This window comes from Bos taurus, chromosome 20 (genome assembly GCF_002263795.3).
Source record: "Bos taurus isolate L1 Dominette 01449 registration number 42190680 breed Hereford chromosome 20, ARS-UCD2.0, whole genome shotgun sequence".
NCBI classification, from domain to species: Eukaryota; Metazoa; Chordata; class Mammalia; order Artiodactyla; family Bovidae; genus Bos; species Bos taurus.
Genome location: NC_037347.1, coordinates 68,183,019 through 68,204,559, shown reverse-complemented (window position 1 = coordinate 68,204,559; position 21,541 = coordinate 68,183,019). Strand labels below are relative to the sequence as shown.

The window sequence follows — 21,541 nt, the reverse complement described above, 5'->3', positions numbered from 1 at the left end:
GGAAGCTCAAAAGAGGCGGACCCTGGGCAGACGCAGGGCTGGAAAGATATTTGGGTCATGGGACAAGGTCGTCATGGGCATGACAAGGAGGAGGCAGCTAGGGATACCCCATCTCATGCCTCAATGCTTGAATCCAGATTCAAGCATGATTGCTTGGTGGACATAGTGTGGACACCCTCCGAACACAAGCTACTGAGGCCACTGTAGTGGATGGAGATGTTTAAAGAGACTCCCAGGGTCTGGTAGAGGAGAACCATCTGCCTCTTGCCAGCTTTCGGATGCCCTGGCCTTACCTGTAATCAAGAAATTCTACCAGGTATGAATTTACCAGGCTTCCCAGGTGGCTCAGTCGGTAAAGAAAGAAAGAAAAGAAAATGAAGTTGCTCAGTCATGTCCAGCTCTTTGCAACCCCATGGACTATGATCTACCTAATTCCTCTGTCCACGGGATTTTCCAGGCAAGAGCACTGGAGTGGGTTGCCATTTTCTCCTCCAGAGGATCTTCCCAACTCAGGGATTGAACCTGGGTCTCCCGCATTATAGGCAAATGTTTTCCTGTCTGAGCCACCAGGGAAGTCCAGTGGGTAAAGTCTGCCTATAATGCAGGACACAGTGGACATAGATTTGATCCCTGGACAGGAAGATCCCCTGGAGGAGGAAATGGCAACCCACTCCAGTATTCCTGCTGGAGAATCCCATGGACAGAGGAGCCTGGTGGGCTACAGTCCACGGGGTCCTAAAGAGTCAGACATGACTCAGTGGCTAAGCAGGGGTTTACCTGAAATACTGCCTCCAAGCACTTTATGTGGATGGTATGATTTATTCATTGGCTTCCCAGTAACTACTTGGGGACTTCGGTTGCATGGATTCATTTTTGACAGAAGTAACTTTAAAAATCCCATGTGAGATGGACACTACCCTGAAGAGGGTGAGGCGATTGCAATCTGGCAATTATTTGTTTAAAACAAATGGAAATGCAAGCCAGGGAGAATACTGTCAGGAGGCACAGAGCACAGAGAGCTCAATAAATCTCAAGCATACAAGCTAAAGGGCATCCTGTTAATATCACAATAGAGCCAGAGTTCAAGGGGATCGTATAACTGTCACCCCCAAAAGGCAGCACTTGATTCATGAGTGAGTCAGGATATGAATCCTTGATTCATATTCAACGCATGACATTTGCCCATGTTTCAGTGCCAATAATTTTAATTTAATAAGCCCATGTGTCAGGGGCCACTCGGATATGTTACAGCTGCAGCGGCCTCCTCCCTCAGGCCATGGAGAGTCCAGCTCCCCGGCTGGCTCCTCCCTCAGCATCCATGGGACGTTCTGTGCTGTACTTGCTGCCTATGCGGACCCTTCTCATGGGGCACTGGGTACCTCCTCAGGTCATGCCGGCTGCATGGCCCAAATGTCACCCTCAAGACTCTATGAACATGGTTTTTGGTGTGCTTGGGGGCATTCCCATGGCGTGGAGAGAAACGCTGAGCACAGAAAGCAAGTATACAGGTCACTTGCATCTAAGGCTAAAAACCAAAATGACTCATACACAGCATTGAAATTAGGCATGACAAGGACAATCCTCTGATTGAGAATTCTTTTACAAAAGAGAAAACAGCTAAGAGAGTTACTAGGTTATTTCTAATCCCAGATAGGAAGAGGAATTAATAATGAAGGAATATTGAGTGGTTACTATTGAAGAGGAATTGATATTAACTCTGCTAATTAATGAACTTCCCTGGTGGCTCAGACGGTAAAGCTGTTTGCCTACAATGCGGGAGACCTGGGTTCGATCCCTGGGTCAGGAAGATCTCCTGGAGAAGGAAATGGCAACCCACTCCCGTTTTGTTGCCTGGGAAATCCCATGGATGGAGGAACCTGGTGGGCCACAGTCCATGGGGTCGTAAAGAATTGGACATGACTGAGCGACTTCACTTTCCAATATTTTCTTTTTTTCTGCTAATCAGTATCAATGGGGACCTACACACAATGAAGAGGGAATAATGTGAATTCTTTTTCCTCACTAGTTAAAGAAAGGCAGCTGGTCAGGATTAGAAACAACATGTTCCTAACACCACCCAAGATTTGTAACCTTAAGTAAATGGGTAAGAAAAGTTGGAAGAGAAGAAAGAATGAGGTGGCCCTATAAGGTGTGGAACATCACATGGAAAGACTGCCTGCACTGCAGGAGACCCAGTTTGAAGATCAGGAAGACCCTCTGGAGAAGGGAATGGCTACCCACTCTAGTATTCTTGCCTGGGAAATCCCCTGGCAGGCTACAGCCCATGGCATTGCAAAGAGCTGGACATGACTGAGCAACTAAGACTTCACTAGTACAACCAGTCATTTGTTGAAACTGGTACCAACTTTCTGAACATTGGACTGTTGACTTTCTGCAGGATCCATCTGTCAGATATCAATATCTAAGTAAGTTTCTTTTTTTTTTAAACTCAGTTATGTATGAAAAGGCTGACATTCTTGATAATAACCAAGCCCAGTTTACCGTGCAAACTGAATGTCCCTGGTCACAGGCAACCTCAGCCAAGATGGCACTGCCATTGTTAGGGCCAAAGTGACCTGGGCCTTGAGTTCTGATCATGCGGTTCCATAGACTGGTGTGGGCTCTCAGAGTTCTCTAGCGGTCCAGTCTTCCAGATTCAAATCCTCTGTGTCCTCATTGTGGTTCTCCATGTTTTCTGGGCTGCACTGTTTTGTTTCCTTGATTCATGCTTTTTTATTACTCCTTGGAAAAAAAGATATGACAAACTTAGTGTATTAAAAAGCAGAAACATCACTTTGCCAACAAAGGTCCATATAGTCAAAGCTATGGTTTTACCAGTAGTCATGTACAGATGTGAGAGCTGGACCATAAATAAGGCTGAGGGCCAAAGAATTGGTGCCTTTGAACGGCAGTGTTGGAGAAGGCTCTTGAGATTTCCTTGGACTGCAAGGAGATCCAACGAATCCATCCTAAAGGAAATCAACCCTGAATATTCATCGGAAGGGCTGATGCTAAAGCTGAAGCTCCAACACTTTGGCTACCTTATGTGAAGAGCTGAAGCACTGGAAAAGACCCTGATGCTGGGGAAGATTGAAAGCAAAGGGAGAAGAGGGCGGCAGAGGATGAGATGGTTAGAAAGCCTCACCAGTTCAATGGACATGAATCTGAGCAAGCTACGGGAGACAGTGAAGGACAGGGAAGCCTGGTGTGCTGTAGTCCACGGGGTTGCAAAGAGTCAGACACAACTTGGCAACTGAACAACAAAACTGGCCTGTAAGAATTTTTTGTGTATGCATTTTCAGCTCCTCAAAACACTTTCAGTACAGCCTTTAGATATTTACTGATTCCTGTAAAGGATGATGTCTTCCCTTTAATTGACAGACATTTTAAAATGCGTGTTCCCATTGAACCATAAGTAATGGCTATGTTGTGTCTTAACTTTGCATTAACAGTCCTTCCGCTGTCAGTCCCACACACTCTGAAGACACGTCAACCCGAAAGAAGACCCAGAAGGTCTGCAGCCCCACATTGTCTATTATTTCCGCCCAAGCTCACCAATCAGGAGGGAGAGAAGAGGCCCAGAAAGGTGAGGAGTGGTGTGTAAAGGGAGGTCTGCCTCAGTGGGCCCAGGAGGGGCTGAGCCTTGCTGCCAGAAGATCTCCTAGAGCCCACAAATGCTGCAACCATCAGGTCCTCGGGGAGAGCATGAAAGATGCACATGTGTGTGTGCTGGAGACACGAGAAATCATATCTGGAGAAGGATGGGTTCTCCCAGGCAGAGACTTTACTCAGTGGACCAGGGATGGAGCCCTCGGGGTCCCGCTGTCTAAGGGGTCATCGGAGGTGGAAGAGTTCCTTAATGAGACACAGGGTGAGTTCCAGGAGAGCTAGGAAAATGGAGTGTCCCAAAAGCCAGGTGTTATTCTCTCTAAAGGGGTCCCCTTAGGTTATGGATGAAAATGGTCCTTAGGCTTCAGCAAGATAAACATCACACATGAAATGCAGAGAAACATCTAGGGCAGGATTCCCACGATGGTCACACTGTGGTGTCCAAAGGGGCCACTCCTGACCACCAGGCTGAGCAGGGTCATTTCCCGAGGCATCCCAGGATGATTTAGAATACTGGTAAAGTGAGATTTCCTTCAGTGCAGAAAACAATCCCACAGAAAAAGAGGTGGCAGGTGGGTCAAAGAGGACTCAGCCAGAAGGTTCTGAAGCAGAAGGAGCTTTGTGGGACAAGATCCACCTTGAAATACAGTCTGGTGGACCACACTGCTGACGGGGGAGCCTCGGATGATCTCTGTTTCCCCGGGGTTCTCTCGCGCCTTCATGTATAAGTGGTGCAAGCAGCAAGGAGAGATGGATGGAATGCAAGGTTGTGTTTCCTAATGCCCCCGGTGACTCTTAGAAGATTTGGTCATGAGAGCGGAAGAATTTTCTCTCTGACAGTTTCAAACAATCTTCTTTCCACTGCATTTACCGTCACATGTTGATACTTTTCCAGAATTTAAATATTAGATGTGGTTAAAAGGGTGAGAGAGAGAACAGGAATATCCCCAGAGCACTAATACACAAGGCTGCAGTTGCTCCCACAACCCAGGAAAGAGGCTGGTCCCATTACTGCTGTATATGTGCAGTCCTCCAATGAATCCAATCACCCCATACCTGAATATTCACTGGAAGGACTCAAGCTAAAGCTCCAATACATTGGCTAGCCAATGCAAAGAGCTGACTCGTTAGAAAAGACCCTGATTCTGGGAAAGATTGAAGGCAGGAGGAGAAAGGGACGACCAAGAATGAGATGGTTGGATGGCATCACCAACTCAATGGACATGAGTTTGAGTAAACTCCAGGAGCTGGTGATGGACAGGGAGGCCTGGCGTGCTGCAGTCCATGGTGTTGCGAAGAGTCAGACACAGCTTAGCAACGGAACAAGAACAGCAACCACACTACATGGTAGATGTTACTCTTCTCGTTTTAAGGTGAGAGAACCAAGAACCAGCAAGGTGAGTGACTTCTTAGCAGCCAAGAGGCAGAGACAGATCCGAAGCAGATTTGGGACTAACAGCCTGAAGCCCAAAAGGCAAGAACAGCCGGTAGGTAAACAGTGATTTGCTAACAAATATGAGGACATAATTATGTCACTCTTTAATAGAACCATCAAACTGCAAAATGGAGCCAATTTAAGCTGCTTCTTTGGTGCTTTCTCATTTCCCTGGGAGCACAGCGTCATCTGTACATGTTTATCATCCAGTTATTATCAACTTGAGTGAGCAGGATGGTGTCCAACTGTTTCCCAAGGCTTTCCACCTTTTCAACCCGCGGGGCTGAACTTAGAGCATCTTTAATGTGTTAGCAATTGAAACCGATGTGTATTAAGACAAGAATGATTCGTGTATAAACTGCTCAGGGTGCAATTTCAAAACTCAGCATGCATCCCCTTGAAGAACAACAAGCGCGCTGACCCATCCAGCGGCTGCGTGTGGGATCTCAGTGCCAAGCACTCCATTATGCAAAGTGGGTGCTTCCCAAGCGCTCTGCTTGATAAGGAAAACAGTGCAGGTTTGGCCAAGTCAAGTGTCCTGCGTTAGGGAGGCTCTTCTTGCTGAGCTGACAAGTATCTAAGGAAAATAATACAAGCACACATCCAAGTCCAGAGGGAAATGAAAGTACAGAGTCTTCCTGATTGCAATAAAATGCTAGGCCTGGCTAACCTTCCACGACCAGGACTGGAAGGGACTGCTCAGCTTCTCTGATTTGTGTCCATCCCAAACCGACCATGGAGCCCTGGTTCTCATCATGCAAAAGATAGGAAAGGCATTCGTTGAGATGTTTGGGAACTCAATTATAGCATCGGTATAATTGTTATTGCTGTTCAATCTCTCAGTCATGTCCAATTCTTTGCAACCCCATGGACTGAACCATGCCAGGCTTCCCTGCCCTTCACCATATCCCAGAGCTTGCTCAAACTCATGCTCACTGAGTCGGTGATGCCATCTGACCATCTCATCCTCTGTCTCCCTCTTCTCCTGCCCTCAATCTTTCCCAGCATCCGGGTGTTTTTCAAAGAGTCGGTTCTTGGCATCAGGTGACCAAAGTATTGGAGCTTCAGCATCATTCCCATATATATGCAATCTATACAATAGAGTTCCTTAATTTCTAATTAATCATGAAATCAAAAGGCCCGTTTTCCCCTTCCAACTATGTCATTGGTCTGTTTGTGATAGAGGAGTGATTCAGGGTCTTCCACTTTGGCAATCGATACACTTTAAAAATTGGGTTTTTTTTTTTTACAGATTTTGGGCCTTAGCCTCATGTATTCTCATTGGCAAATCAGGCAGGCCTCCAAATATAGTTTCTGAGGTATTTTCTAGCTTTAACTGCTCCTTTTTTGTCATCATCTCTCACTCATTTCCTCTTTGCTCATCCAGTGTGTCTACCAGGCTCACTCGGTTTCCTATCTCCCTTCTTAGCTCAGCCATCACAATCCAGTTGGCCTTTGCTCGTTAGATCTACTTTCTAAGCATTTGATTGTTTTCATTCCTGTCATGTGAATATTCTCAAATCCCCAACCCCATTAAAATATCATTGCATTAATCATATTACGATGATGACTATGATTAACGTTTTCGGAGGCAGTGTTTACCAGTGTCAGGCTGAGAGCTCCTACAAATATTATATATGTATGCAATTATCTCTGTTAAGTTACTCCAGGGAAATAACAACAAGCTATTTTTCCACTGACTCAGTTCTGTCTCCTCTACAGTACTTTTATTGCAACTCTCATCTTCCCAGAAGTTGTCTCTTTCTCCCAAGTCCCCTTGGGAAGAAGGCTTTTACTAGAATACCACACTGTCCAGGGGGTGATTTGTAGGTTGGAAGAAATGTGATTTAGTGCACTGAGTAATAATACTGCACATCCTTCTGAGTCTTATAAATCTGTTGTAAATAATTTCTTTTAGTTTCCTCATCAGAAAAGGATTAGTTCCCCCTCAACGAGTATGGCTGTCCTAGGTCTGGTGATGCAGAGCTGGAGATGAGGCATGCCTGTGCAGGCAGTGATTCGTTTATTTGGGAAGTCCAGTCGCTGACCACAGATCATTTCCATGGCATCCGGCCTTTTGCCAGGCTGAGCGCTGCTTTGCTGGTGAACTAGGCCTCACGTCATTGCCTCCTGGTGCTGAGTTTCTTGTCCGCTGGTGGTGTGAGCCTACCCGGGTGATCTTTGAGGAAGTAGTCCAGGTCACGTGTTTGCACCTGGTTTCAGCTGGGAGAAATATCATCTTTTAGCCACCGCTTCACGGCTGGAATTCCTCAGCCAGCACAGCACAGAAGGTGAAATACATGGAATATTGTCTCTGCTGCTGCTGCTGCTGCTAAGCTGCTCCAGTCCTGTCCGACTCTGTGCGACCCCATAGACGGCAGCCCACCAGGCTCCCCTGTCCCTGGGACTCTCCAGGCAAGAACGCTGGAGTGGGGTGCCATTTCCTTCTCCAATGCATGAAAGTGGAAAGTGAAAGTGAAGTCGCTCAGTCGTGTCCGTCTCTTCGCGACCCCATGGACTGCAGCCCACCAGGCTCCTCCGTCCATGGGCTTTTCCAGGCAAGAGTACTGGAATATTGTCTCTAGGTATTGACAAAGCAGACTCGGAGAAGGTGTATGGTCTGAACAGAGTCAGAAAGCAGGTCAGGTCCCAATCTCAAGCACGGAGCAACCTCCCGTTCACCCACCTGGACCCACGTGGCCAGCCAGGATGTTTCCCACATCTCTTGCAAAATAGAAATAGAAATCAACGTCCACAAAGTGTGTGGTGCTGTAGCTGCTGTTATTGTTACTCAGTCAGTCAATCACGTCTGACTCTGCGATTCCTTGGGCTGCAGGACTCCAAGCTGCCCTGTCCTTCACTATGCTATGCATGCATCCATTTTTATCTACATTTTCCAGCTCAATCTGGTCACTGACCCTTGGCTCTGTCTCCATGATGCACACCCATGGATGCCTATTTTGGGTCACTGTTGGTCAAAAATAAGACTTTGCTTGACTTAAGATTCTTTCTGTGTCTCTGCTTTGAGTGACATATCATAAAATGCTAACGTGTCAGTCACTCAGCCATGTCTGACTCTTTGTGACCCCATGGACGATAGCCTGCCAGGCTCTCTTGTCCATGGGGTTCTCCAGGCAAGAACACTGAAGTGGGTAGCCATTCCCTTCTCCAGGGAATCTTCCCCACCCAGGGATCAAACCTGGGCCTCCTGCATTGCAGGCAGATTCTTTACCATCTGAGCCTCCTGGGAAGGGCCCAGTCTATCATCAACGCGTCTGCATTTCTCAACATGTGCGCTCAGTCGCTAAGTCATAGCTGACTTTTTGGGATCCCATGGCTGCAGCCCACCAGGGCTTACACCTTCCCCTAGTGTCTGGGGGTGTTTATTGGCCACAATTTCCTTATCTAGTCTATGGAACTGCTCTAAAGACACATTTAGCCAGAAGTTTAATCTGATCTTCAGTGGTAAAAAGAAAAATCTGTCTGCCAGCTGCAGTTCAGAGTTCGATCCCTGGGTCAGGGAGGTGGCCTGGAGAAGGAAATGGCAACCCACTCTAGTGTTCTTGCCTGGGAAATCTCAAGGACAGAGGAACGCGGTGGGCTACAGTCTGTAGAGTCTGTAGACAGTCCGTACAGTCCAAAGAGTTGCAGGCATCTGAGCAACTAAGTACGTCAAGTCGACAACAGCAAATCCATGATGACTTTGTGGTCATTTCTTTGAATAATTTAGTCACTGGAAGCTGTCCCTGCCATCAGCTCATGAGCAAAGATACAGGCCAAGGTCTTGTGAGAGGAAAAGTTCCCATAAGTGTTGGCACCAGAGACTGCGGTAACAGAGGAGAAAAGTTTCAAATCTCATGGCCTTAGAAGGTCGTCCATGGGAACGTCTTCCAATCGCCAGATGTGTAAAGTTGTAAGCAGATTTCCTTATCACAGTGGATGTTCCCCCTCATCAGGGATGTTGTCAGAAAAGCAGCAATAATATTTAGAAATACATTCATAATCTTTTTTTCCACTTTTGATGGAAATTTCCTGAAACAGAATTTATTAGGATCCTTGTGTTTGCAGAACACACACCCACTTCAACACTACAAATGGCAGAGACTGTTCCAGATGAAGCTGCATGTTTTATATTCAGCCAGAAAAATGGTGTTGGAGAAGAGACTTGAGAGTCCCTTGGACCGCAAGGAGATCAAACCAGCCAATCCTAAAGGAAATCAACCCTGAATATTCAATGGAAGGACTGATGTTAAAGCGCCAGTATATTGGCCACCTGATGCAAAGAGCAGACTCATTAGAAAAGACCCTGATGCTGGCAAAGATTGAAGGTAGAAGAAGAAGGGGACGACAGAGGATGAGATTGTTGAATGTCATCACCAACTCAACGGACAAGAGTTTGAGCAAGCTCCAGGAGATAGTGAAGGACAGAGGAGCCTGGTGTGCTGCAGTCCATGGGGTCACAAAGAGTGGAATACAACTTAGTGACTGAACAACAACAATAAAATTTAGGCAAGTAAGTTTTTTTTTTTTTTTATGGAAATCACAGTCACTTGAAAAGATGAGTACTACACCCTCCAAAATGACAGGAAAATAAAATAGATCTGTAGCATTTCACCCTTTTATCTATCTGTGTTTCCATTTAAGCTAATATTTCGACTTAACTAATGATTTGTTGTGATTTATTTTCTCATTTAAAACAAGCGTTCTCATGTGTACTGTGCATTGTGATCTTAAAACAAATTTCAGACCCTACACACCTGAGTGAGAAAGACAGCATTCCTGCAGCTCCCTGCTTGGGTACGTTTGAGGGCACTCCCCTATTCCGGTCTCAGGATTCATGCGCCCTGAGACCTGGATGCCAGGGGTTACATAATGTGTCTTCACCCCCTCCCTCTGTGTGGATTTTCTGGCTCCTTGTTGCCTCCACTCTTTTATTGGTTTCAGGCCCCTCATTGCTGAGTAGAAAAGTACCTGCTTTTTCTCTGGCTCCCTGACTGGGGCCTCTGGGGGTCTTAGAGGACTAGCCCAACCTTCTATTGGGTTTCTCTTCAGTGCCTTGTCCTGGACCTGGCAGAACTCATTTATGCCCTCCTTCCCGCTGAATCCTTGCACCCTGATGATGTTCTCCACATGCAGCTTTGACACGGTAGTTGCTTGACGCTATTGTCTAAAGCCAGGCTGGCCCCTACATCCCTCCATCTTATCAGCTCTCTGCTCTCTGCTGCAACTCCAAGCATAGCTGGTCCTGCCACACGGAGTCCCTGGGGCCACCGCCCAGCAGTATTTTCACACAAGGCGTTGATTGGAGCACCTGACGACTGGGATTGGGACTTTTTACTCAGTAATTTGTGCAAGCATGTGAAATGACAGTGTAATTTGTAAATCTGATACTAAGACTGTTTTTTCTGTGTCCTGACCCAGCACCAAGGCCATGGAGTGGATAATTACTGCCTCACTGATTTCTAAGTGTCTTTGTCTATGTTTACCCCAAAATCTGACAATTGCTGAGAGGTCAGAGGATGACCTGGGCTTCCCAGGGAGCTCAGGGTAATGAACCTGCCTGCAACACAGGAGATACAGGAGACTCAGGTTTGATCCCTGGGTTGGGAAGATCCCCTGGAGGAGGAAATGGTAACCCATTCCTGTAGTCTTGCCTGGAGAATTCCTGGAACAGAGGAGCCTGGCAGACTCCAGTCCATGGGGTCGCAAAGAGTCAGACATGACTGGGCAACTGAATGTGCACAGCACAGTGTTACTCAGGTCAGGGCTGCACGCTGTTTCACAGACTCAGCCCATGCCTCTGGGATCATAACCCCAGACCTCGGTGACTGGTCTTCCATGTGCTCAGGTCTGCTCCTGTCTTATATCTCCTTCCAGGCCCTTTGTGTTCCCGGCATTGGATCTGCTCTTCCAGGCTCCTCAATTTCCTGTCTCTATAAATGTAGTCCTTGTAATTCTACAACACAGACCTAAATCATTCCACCTGGCATCGCTAGAGTCCAATCCCAGGCTGCAAAAAAGAACCACTCCTCCCCCTCAGGGAGCCCCAATTCACAGCAGAGTGATAAAGTCACTCTCTAGCCAGACCTTGGAGGTCCCCTTTGTCTTATGTCATGGCCTTTATGTCACCATTTTTGCATTTGCATGCATCAACTGCTAATTCACTGCTTCCACAACCCTCCAGAGCAAACCTCCATGAGCTTAAGAACTGCTATTTCCTCCTGAAAGACACAGTAGCAGGGCCTGCACAGAGGAAGAGGATGGTTCTGCGATCAAGTGTGATCTCAGCGAGGATTTAGACACCCTGGGCGTGGGAAGATATGGACACTGACTTGGCGATTATTAAGTAGTGACAAGGCAATGCATAGAAGAAAGACTGTGGACGATGCATGAGCCTGGTGCTTCAGCTACATGCTAAGACCTTGTGATCTTGCTCCGCCCATGGAAATGTAGACCCTTCCAATAGCACTCAGTTGAATTTTTCCGTCTTTCGCTACGGAAATGAACGATGGCTGTCTTCAATTCTTTATAACATAGATGTTATAATCTATATAGACATAGATATAACCTGGAACAGTCCGGCTTGCATAGCCCTTTTTAACACTACTACAACGAGCACACTGGTTCTGATATTACATCTTCATTTCACTAACAGGAGAAATTAGGAAATACACAATAAGGAAAACACAAAGAGTGACCCTGTAAGTTACTCTTATGGAGCAAAGTTTGGTGAATTGTTTGTTATCTTGAATGTTACAGTAAAACACCCTTTTGGCTGGAACATATTACTTCTCACAGTAAAATGATTAATGAGAGTCACCTACTTTTTTATTTTATGTACACAGTGGTAGACCCTAGACTCGAATGTGTTCCCCAAGCACATACCAAGACAAAGGACACATATATGTTCTGTGGTGTTCACAGAATGAACAGGCTCCAAAGCCTAATCTGGACACCAGCTGTGATCATGATTAAAAAAAGAAATGGATTTGCCTAAATTAGCATTTCCTGAATTTCAGTGATGTTTAAGTTCATATTTATTTTACAAACTGTGTTCTGCAGGTTAAATGGCCTGTGTATGTATGTGTATATATACATATATGTATGTGTGTATATACATATGTGTGTATGTGTGTGTGTATATATATATATATATCTGACTCTGTGCGACCTTATGGACTGTAGCCTACCAGGTTCCTCTGTCCATGGATTCTCCAGCCTAGGATAGGAGGCCCAGGATTCTCCATGCCCTCCTCCATGGGATCTTCCCAGCCCAGGGATTGAACATGTGACTCCTGCATTGCAGGTGGAATCTTTACCACTCAGTCACTAGGGAAGCCCCATCTATGTCTGCATATATATATATATATATATATATATATATATATATATATATATACAGAGAGAGAGAGAGAGAGAGAGAGAGAGAGAGAAGGGAATGGCAACCCACTCCAGTATTCTTGCCTGGAGAATCTCATGGACAGAGGAGGAGCTGGAAGGCTACAGTCCACAGGGTAACAAAGAGTCAGACATGACTGAGCAAGTAGCACACACATACATACACACACACACATACATATAAAAACAATACATATATACACTTATGGAAGTGTAAAAGAATTGTTGCTCAGTTTTGTCCAACTCTTTGTTATCCTGTGGATTGTAGCCTACCAGCCTCTTCTGTCCATGGGATTCTCCAGGCAAGAATACTGGACTGGGTAGCCATTCCCTTCTCCAGGGGATCTTCCTGATTCAGGGATTGAACCTAGGTCTCCTGCATTGCAGGCAGGTTCTTTACCATCTCAGCCACCGGGGAAGGCCCATGTATATTTATATGTATATAGAAATTTATATTTATACATATATAAGAATTTATATCCTTCTCCAGATGTTAGAAAATTAGAAACTTGAATTAAAGCCTTAGTCTGACTTAAAATTGATTTATTGTTTCATGTGCTCAATATCTGTGTATCAATTGTCTATCACATAATAGAAATGATGATGACTCTGGAGACTGGTTATGTGGCTATTTCTTGGCAGCAACCAAGTTTTGGCTATTTTAGCTCCCCTCTCCTCGTTCATGCGCATCTCTCATGACATCACACTTGATACTTGTCAAAACTTTTCTTCATAACTTTCCCTCTTTGTTGTTGTTCAGTTGCTCGTTCATGTCTGACTCCTTGTGACCCCGTGGACTGCAGCACACCAGGCTTTGCTGTCCTTCACCAACTCCCAGAGCTTGCTCAAACTCATCTCCATGGAGTCAATGATACTATTCAACCATCTCATCTTCTGTCGTCCCCTTCTCCCGCCTTCAATCTTTCCCAGCGTCAGGGTCTTTTCCAATGAGTTGGCTCTTCGCATCAGGTAGCCAAAGTATTGGAGTTTCAGCTTCAGCGTCAGTCCTTCCAAAGAATTTTCAGGACTGATTTCCTTTAGGATGGACTGGTTGGATCTCCTTCCAGTTCAAGGGACTCTCAAGAGTCTTCTCCAAAACCACAGTTCAAAGGGTCAATTCTTTGGTGCTCATCCTTCCTTACAGTCCAACTCTCACATCCATACGTGACTACTATAAAACCATAGCCTTGACTAGACGGACCTTTGTCAGCAAAGTGATGTCTCTGTCGTTTAATGTGCTGTTTGTCATGATTTTGTTGCCATAGTTACTAGATAACTAGATACTTTTCAAACTAGATACTTTTAATTAAAAACTATGACTATTCTCCCCACTCCCAAACACATACATGCAAATGTAAGCAAGGAGTAGGACCCTATGAGGACTTCCTGGTATGGACCCCTCCCCCATGTCTTCAGCTTTAGCTTGTTTCCCCTCATGTCCTCTGCTTTAGCTCCTATCATAACCAGATAATAGAATATGATGCACTTTTCCTGAGTTGTTTTACAGTTGTGGAAACCCCAACTGAATGGAAGAAATGAAGCACTTGATGACCAGGAGCATGTAGAACTCAGACATACTGTTGCCTGGCAACTGATAAGGTTAGCCTGGTTACCTCACCACCAACAACCAGAGAATTGTGCACAAGCTGATTATATATGCTCTGACCCCCTCCCTCACCTGGACTTTAAAAATGGTCTTCTGAAACCCATCAGGGAGTTCCGGCTTTCTGCACACAAGCTGCCTGGACTGCTGGTAGGCACCTGCAATAAACTGCACTTTCCTTCATCACAAGCTGGTGTCAGGAGACTGGCTTCACTTTGCATAGGTAAGTACCCAAGTTTGGTTCAGTAACAATGCACATGCCCCCACTCACAAACATACACGTTCAAGAACACATGGGCAGTAACACACACACACATACACACACACACACACACACACACACCCTGTGCATTCTCCCTGTGAAAACCCAATGGGACACCTATAGATGAAATCTGAAATCAGATCACAGACTGGTCATAGACGCAGTGGCTCATTTGGGGGTTTAGAACAAGGTTCCCATGCCTGGCCTGTCACACCTAGACAAGAGTCCACCTGCCCCTGGGGCTTCACTTCCTACCTTTCCCATTTTTGAAGCCTCCTTCCATCCTGCACTGTGCCCTGTATGCCTCATGTGGTTTCTCTGCCTGAATCACCAGCTTTACAACGTCTGTATTAGTTGAGGTTCAAGTTTCAAGTTGGCATCGGTGATGGGGAAGCTCCCTCTCTCATCATTTTGAATCGACATGACCCTAAAAAGTGAAAATGGAAAATAATAGAGAAATGTATATAGTGTAAGTAACTGAAAGAAAAAAATAACAATTAACAGTCTGAATGAACAGAGAATGGAATAAACAGATGAAAAAGAAAGTTGAATGTCTCAAGCTAGATTCAAACCAATAGATCTTTTTTTAAAAAGTAAAGTTGTACTCTGCTCACCAAGTGAAACTATGTTTCACAAATGATCGTATTTAATCAATAATTAATTGGAGCCAATAGTAATAAACTATAGCTATTTACAAGTGAGCACTCACAGACATGGGTTGAAGAAATGCGTGTAAACATGGATTGGAATGATTCCTTATTGGAATAATGGCATTTTACTTTCTCCAGAATGCTGGCTGATAGTGTCAGTATTGTGCAATTTAAAATGATAAAGGGATTCTGTCGGTTTTTTAATGATGCTTAAAATGATGCAGAAAACAACGTGGGAGCAGTGGCAAGAAATTAACATGTTGGACATGGAGCGTCCTGGCAGCCCCACTTGGTTAGTAATGTTGACCTGCTGCCTCTATGCACACGGATGACTTGGGTGGCTCAGGGCCACCAAGCCATGTGGTTTGAGAAGTTTCCCACTGGAGGAGATGGATTTGAACTGGTCCAGCCACAGTCTCCCACCCAGTCCCCCTTGTGACCAGAGGCATGTGTTTGTGAGAAAGCTCGCTGTTTTCAGGGGTGAGATGGATGATGAAGAAACAGAGTCAAAAAGGAAAATGGCCAGCAGAGCCATGAGTCCCCAGCCTCTGGCCTGTCCACAACCTCTTCTGACCAGCTAAGCAAACAGACTCTCGCCTGTAGCTTGAGAAAGAGGACTCGCCAGGGACCTCTGGCACCATGACAGCCTTGGCCAGAAAGGCCTGATATTGCTACACAGTTCAGTTCAGTCGCTCAGTAGTGTCCAACTCTTCGAAACCCCATGGATTGCAGCATGCCAGGCTTCCCTGTCCATCACCAGCTCCCAGAGATTGCTCAACTCATGTCCATTGAATTGGTGATGCCATCCAACCATCTCATCCTCTGTCGTCTCCTTCTCCTCCTGCCTTCAATCTTTCCCAGCATCAGGGTCTTTTCTAATGAGTCGGCTCTTTGCATCGGATGGCCAGAGTAATGGAGTTTCAGCTTCAGCATCAGTCCTTCCAATGAACACCCAGGATTAATCTCCTTTAGGAAGGACTGGTTGGATCTCCTTGCTGTCCAAGGCACTCTCAAGAGTCCTCTCCAACACCACAGTTCAAAAGCATCAATTCTTCAGTCCTCAGCTACACAGAGACAACCTTAAACCAAGATACAACCTTAAGTAAGAATCACAGCAGCAGTGAGCAAGAAACCCCAGTCTTCCTCTGAAGCAGCATCCAGAATATTGCCCGTATTAAAATGTATCCTAAACATTCTTCTTGGAAGCTTAACCTACTCTTATAGTTTCCTAATTATTCTACAAAAACAGCACAAGATCAAAATCTTTGATTTAAATAAACCCTATCCCAAAATACGGAGAAGGCAATGGCACCCCACTCCAGTACTCTTGCCTGGAAAATCCCATGGACGGAGGAGCCTGGTGGGCTGCAGTCCATGGGGTCGCTAAGAGTCGGACACGACTGAGCGACTTCACTTTCACTTTTCACTTTCATGCATTGGAGAAGGAAATGGCAACCCACTCCAGTGTTCTTGCCTGGAGAATCCCAGGGACAGAGGAGCCTGGTGGGCTGGCATCTATGGGGTCACAGAGTTGGACACGATTGAAGCGACTTAGCAGCAGCAGCAGCATCCCAAAATAAAATAAGGTTATGTCCTTCTCTTAAAGGGATTTGATTTAAAAAAAAAATGACTCGATAAAAAACTTCCAACCAAGTTGAATTTAGAATCTGCATAAAGTGTAATTCTCTTAATTCTCTATGTTAAGCAAAAAAATATTTTTTTAAAGCTTGATATTTCCTGAACATTTCTGAAAAATTGAAAATTTCAGGGATGGGGAGTGGATGACTACAAATGTCACAGGGACTTAAAAGTGTCAATAATATTTTATATAAAACTAAAGGAAGAAATCTTTCCTCTCCTTCTTTACACTGGAATGTCTTCAAAATAGTGAAGTATCTTATGAATATGCATTCCTAAGTAAAAGTAATGGAAAATTGCCAAACAAGGAATGGCCTGCCAAGGACAAGATTTAGAAACAACAAACTAGAAAATGTAATCAGTATCGTATGTAGGAAAATAAGACAACAGCTCCCAAATGAACAATATTCTCCCATGCCTTACAGGATTTTCAAATGTAAGGCCCTGCATCAACAGCATGTCTTAATGTAATTTGACTCAATCTAAAACAGCTTCATCATCAAAAACAGCAATAATTTTGAAAAGTTGTGTTGATAAACCTATCTGCAGTTTCACAAGGTTTTAGAAAGCTGTGTACACATGTCATCTAGTTAATTCTCGATAGAAACATTTAGATGGCTCATTTGGCTAAATATACTCACAGGAGTTTCATTTAGCTCCATTAATTGAAATTTTAGTCACCACATGATGGTGTCTCAGCCTCTCTGACCACGCCCATGAGCAGAATTCTCACTGGTGCCTGACAACCCAACTCAGGAAAGATGAGTTTAAAAAGCTGAGCCCAACACACACTACTGTGTTGTTTTCACACTAGTCTCTTGCAGGAGTTGACAAAATGTCTTGTTTTTGCCTGGTCCACAAGCTGAGAATGGGTCTTACATTTTTAATTTTTTTAAAAAATAATAAAAGAAAAATACTATTTGGTGGCACATGGAAATGATCTGAAATTCAAATTTCAGAGGGTATAAATAAAGTTTTATTGAAACACAGCCATGCCCACTCACTCATGGTTTATTGGCCATTGCAACTTTGCTGAACTACATACACAGTTGAAGAGCTGCAACAGAGACCATATTGCTCACACAGCTGAACATATTAATTGGCTTTTTACCAGCAAACATTTGCTGACCCTTACTCTGGTGGCTGAGACAAATGAGTGGAAGATGGGCCAGTCCTGCTTCTTGAGGGATGCCTGGTGCCCAGCGAAAGGCCAGGGCTTCCTTGGGTGGAGGGACTGCCCTTGGGGACATCAGTAGGGAGGTCCACCTAAGCGGGGCAGAAGACCAAGTAGTCTATTAACCTGTCGTGTGTTCATATTTCCAAGATACTACAGCACGTGCCCTCCTACGGGGCAAGGAAGGGGCTACTTTCTTTGTGTTCTGGACATTTGACAGTTTTCAATAACAACATCAAACTTAGGGCTTCTCTGATAGCTCAGTTGGTAAAGAATCTACCTGCAATGCAAGAGACCCTGGTTCGATTCCTGGGTTGGGAAGATCCTCTGGAGAAGGGAAAGGCTACCCATGCCCGTATTCTGGCCTAGAGAATTCCATGGACTGTATAGTCCATGTGGTCACAAAGAGTCGGACATGACTGAGCAGCTTTCATTTTCACTTTATAAATCACAGCATGAGAATGTCTTGAGTTCTGGAGTGCAAAGAAGGTTTCACGTATGCATCATCTTAAGACATAGAGTGTTCCCCTGACACAGATCTGGGTGATGGGGCTGGCATTGCAGAGTACCCAGTTAGAATCAGAAAAATCCCAAGAAACGAGTTATGAAAAAATAAGACACACTTCCTTCATATAAGAGCAAATGGGTAAAATTGGGAGGTGAAAGCACAGGTCATATATATGAAATAAATACTAAAAATCACAAAACCATTTTCTTAGAGGTTCATTCAGAAGGTGAGGAGACTGCACACTGAACACATGTGCTGCAGGGCTGTGGCTCCCCAGGGCGGAGGGAACCCACCTGTACTCCAGTGAAGGCTGTGGCTCCCCAGGGCGGGGGGACCCCACCTGTACTCCGGTGAAGGCTGTGGCTCCCCAGGGCGGGGGGAACCCACCTGTACTCCGGTGAAGGCTGTGGCTCCCCAGGGCGGGGGGAACCCACCTGTACTCCGGTGAAGGCTGTGGCTCCCCAGGGCGGGGGGACCCCACCTGTACTCCGGTGAAGGCTGTGGCTCCCCAGGGCGGGGGGAACCCACCTGTACTCCGGTGAAGGCTGTGGCTCCCCAGGGCGGGGGGAACCCACCTGTACTCCGGTGAAGGCTGTGGCTCCCCAGGGCGGGGGGACCCCACCTGTACTCCGGTGAAGGCTGTGGCTCCCCAGGGCGGGGGGAACCCACCTGTACTCCGGTGAAGGCTGTGGCTCCCCAGGGCGGGGGGACCTCACCTGTACTCCGGTGAAGGCTGTGGCTCCCCAGGGCGGGGGGACCCCACCTGTACTCTGGTGAAGGCTGTGGCTCCCCAGGGCGGGGGGACCTCACCTGTACTCCGGTGAAGGCTGCCTGGGCTCCACACCACACATGGTGCCCTTGGAGCTGACCTGTTTCTCCATCAGAATGTGCACTTTGCTCTCCTAGGAGACCTGGCATGGGGACAAGATGCTGATGAGCCTGCCCACTTTCCAGGCTCTGAAGTGTGTTACTTCTGAGCAGCAGCATCATTTTCCAGGCTACCAGGGATGCCCAGCATTCTCAAGATCCCTCTTCCCAACACCTGTATCCACAAACATAAAAACTGAAAGCCAACAAGATTTTGGCAAAAGAAGAAGAGAAAAAAAAGGGGGGGAGGAGAATCAGACAGGTTTTGCTCTGAAGTAATTTTCGCTGTGGCACGTTCCTCTTGACGTTGAACCAACTTGAGAAGACAGCTCATTTCTGCTTTAGGGTGTGGAAAGAAAGGCTATCTCCCAGAGGAAATGCAAGAAAACCATCCCCTGAGCAGATGCACTCATTCTAGTGGGGGTACAATGGCCCAAGAGACTCGTGGTGGACGGGAGGCTGATCCCTGCAGGGGAAAGAGGGAAAGAGTGTTTGTGGGAGTTCCTGGGACATCACATTCCTGGGCCAGAGAAAGGAGCCAGGTGTGGACCAGGTGGGAGAGGAAAGCACGTCTCGGCAACGTCTCCACCCTCCTCCCCTAGGTTTCAGCAAAGTAAACTCGCACCAACTGCAGCCTCCTTCTACCCAGAACGCCCACCAATCTGAAGGGAGCTGGTATTGGACTGTCAGGGACAGCTGACTGTCCCTGTCACTCTGCCAAACTGAAAGAGAATCAGAGTTAGATTTTTTTTCATTTATATCCCTTGCTTGATTTGAAACATGTGTGGACAAGGAATGTGGCCGACTTGGTTGCAACAGGAACGCACGCCAACAGATGACAGTTTTTATGGCCCGGACGCTTCCTCCTACCACAGCGATTAGTATCCGGTGGGGACCAGGCAGCGTCTGCTTGTCACTTTCAATATCGTGTTGTTACTTAACGTTACAAAGTCCAAGCTTAGCATGAAGTCACCATCCCGTGTTGTCAGTTGCAGAGGCTTAAGACCTGTGACACTGCTCCGTGGGGAGCGTCAGAGTTATTATTCGGCATTTTCCTCCTAACGGGAGGCTATGTTTGGGGATTTGTCATGGAGAGGAGCTCTGGGCTTATTTGTTTCCTGTTCTCACTCGAACACGCCCTCCCTGGTGGGAGCTGCAGCTGGTTGCCCTGGACTCCTTCTCCTTCATGCCAACAGACAAACAGCCTCCCGGGGAGCATCACGGGGCTCAGGCCTGCACATTTCATGCTGTGTGGCTGTCTCCGCAAAGCCGCCCACACAAAAAAATGCCTGCCTTTCTATGGGCCGTGAGCCTGAGATTCAGGTCCAACCCGGGGAAGGTTCGAAGCAGTTGGGAGAGGCAGAGAGTCTGAGCCTGCAGTTAGCTCTTCTTTGCTGAGGAGTTGTCCTTAGATCCAGAAAACCGTTCATATTCCTACTGCTCACTCCTCACAAGAGTAGAAACACCAGCATTCACCTCTGTATCTGGATACTGTTTCGGCGAGAAGGGAGGCTTTATGTGGAGTGGGAGGAAGCTGGGGTGAAGCAAACTGGCTACAAAGCATTTGAAACCTCACCAGCCTGGATGGGAATGCTTTCTCCTTAGCACCTCCACCTGAAGATTTCTCAGATTTTTTTTTTAATAATGCACACAAGTGAACACCAAACTCTCCAACCCTGGTCCCCCACCAACAATATGGACTTCCCTGGTGGCTCAGTGGTAAAGAATCCACCTGCCAGTGCAGGAGACATGGGTTCGATCCCTGGGTTGGGAAGATCCCCTGGAGAAGGAAATGGCAACCCACTGAAGTATTCTTGCCCCAGGAATCCCGTGGACAGAAGAGCTTGGCATGCTACAGTCTATGGAGTCACAAATAGTTGGACGGGGCTTAGCAACTGCGCTTGAAGACATGCACCCCGCAGGGTATCTTGTCCAAGTCTTTCTAATATATCAAGGCAGAGCAGTTCAATGATTAGAACTAATTAACATCTGTGGTTTTATTAGTGTCATAGTAATTTCCTCAGCTCACTGAACAACCAGAAACTGCCAAAGCACAGGAAACACTGAAATCACGGAAACGGAGCCTTCTAACCTCTCAGAGGAGCCAGAGAATGAGGAGCGAGGCTCAGAGGTGCTCAGTCTCGGCCTGGTAGCCCTGGGCAGCAAAGAAAGCAAGATTTAGTCCAGAATCGTAGATGTGGCATCTCATCACGTTTCCAATCTTCAAGTTCTTAAAATCGTACCCTTTTCTATTTTCTATTACACCTAAGCTTAATTATCAAGATGGGTAAACTCTTTTGTAATAATACAGACCTAAGTCTGGTATAAAACAAAGGTAAATATATGTGAATTTACGTGCAAGGAAATACTGTGCCCCTGCTCAAGTCTCCTTAAAGC

The 21,541-nt window shown here is 46.1% G+C and overlaps 2 long non-coding RNA genes across 2 annotated transcripts in view; one reads left to right on the top strand and one right to left on the bottom strand.

The window, feature by feature from the left end:
- Window positions 1–1,560: 1,560 nt before the first annotated feature.
- Window positions 1,561–20,138, bottom strand: LOC132343254 (uncharacterized). The gene is made up of 3 exons (XR_009492004.1): window positions 19,088–20,138; window positions 14,563–16,036; window positions 1,561–2,742 (listed from the first exon to the last, which is right to left on the bottom strand). It is a non-coding gene; the product is annotated as an uncharacterized lncRNA (long non-coding RNA).
- LOC112443017 (uncharacterized) overlaps window positions 13,957–21,541 on the top strand; it is a 34,832-nt gene continuing 27,247 nt past the window's right edge. The window contains exon 1 of the long non-coding RNA XR_003031290.2: window positions 13,957–14,268. This is a non-coding gene — a long non-coding RNA (uncharacterized lncRNA). The remainder of the gene's footprint in view (window positions 14,269–21,541) is intronic.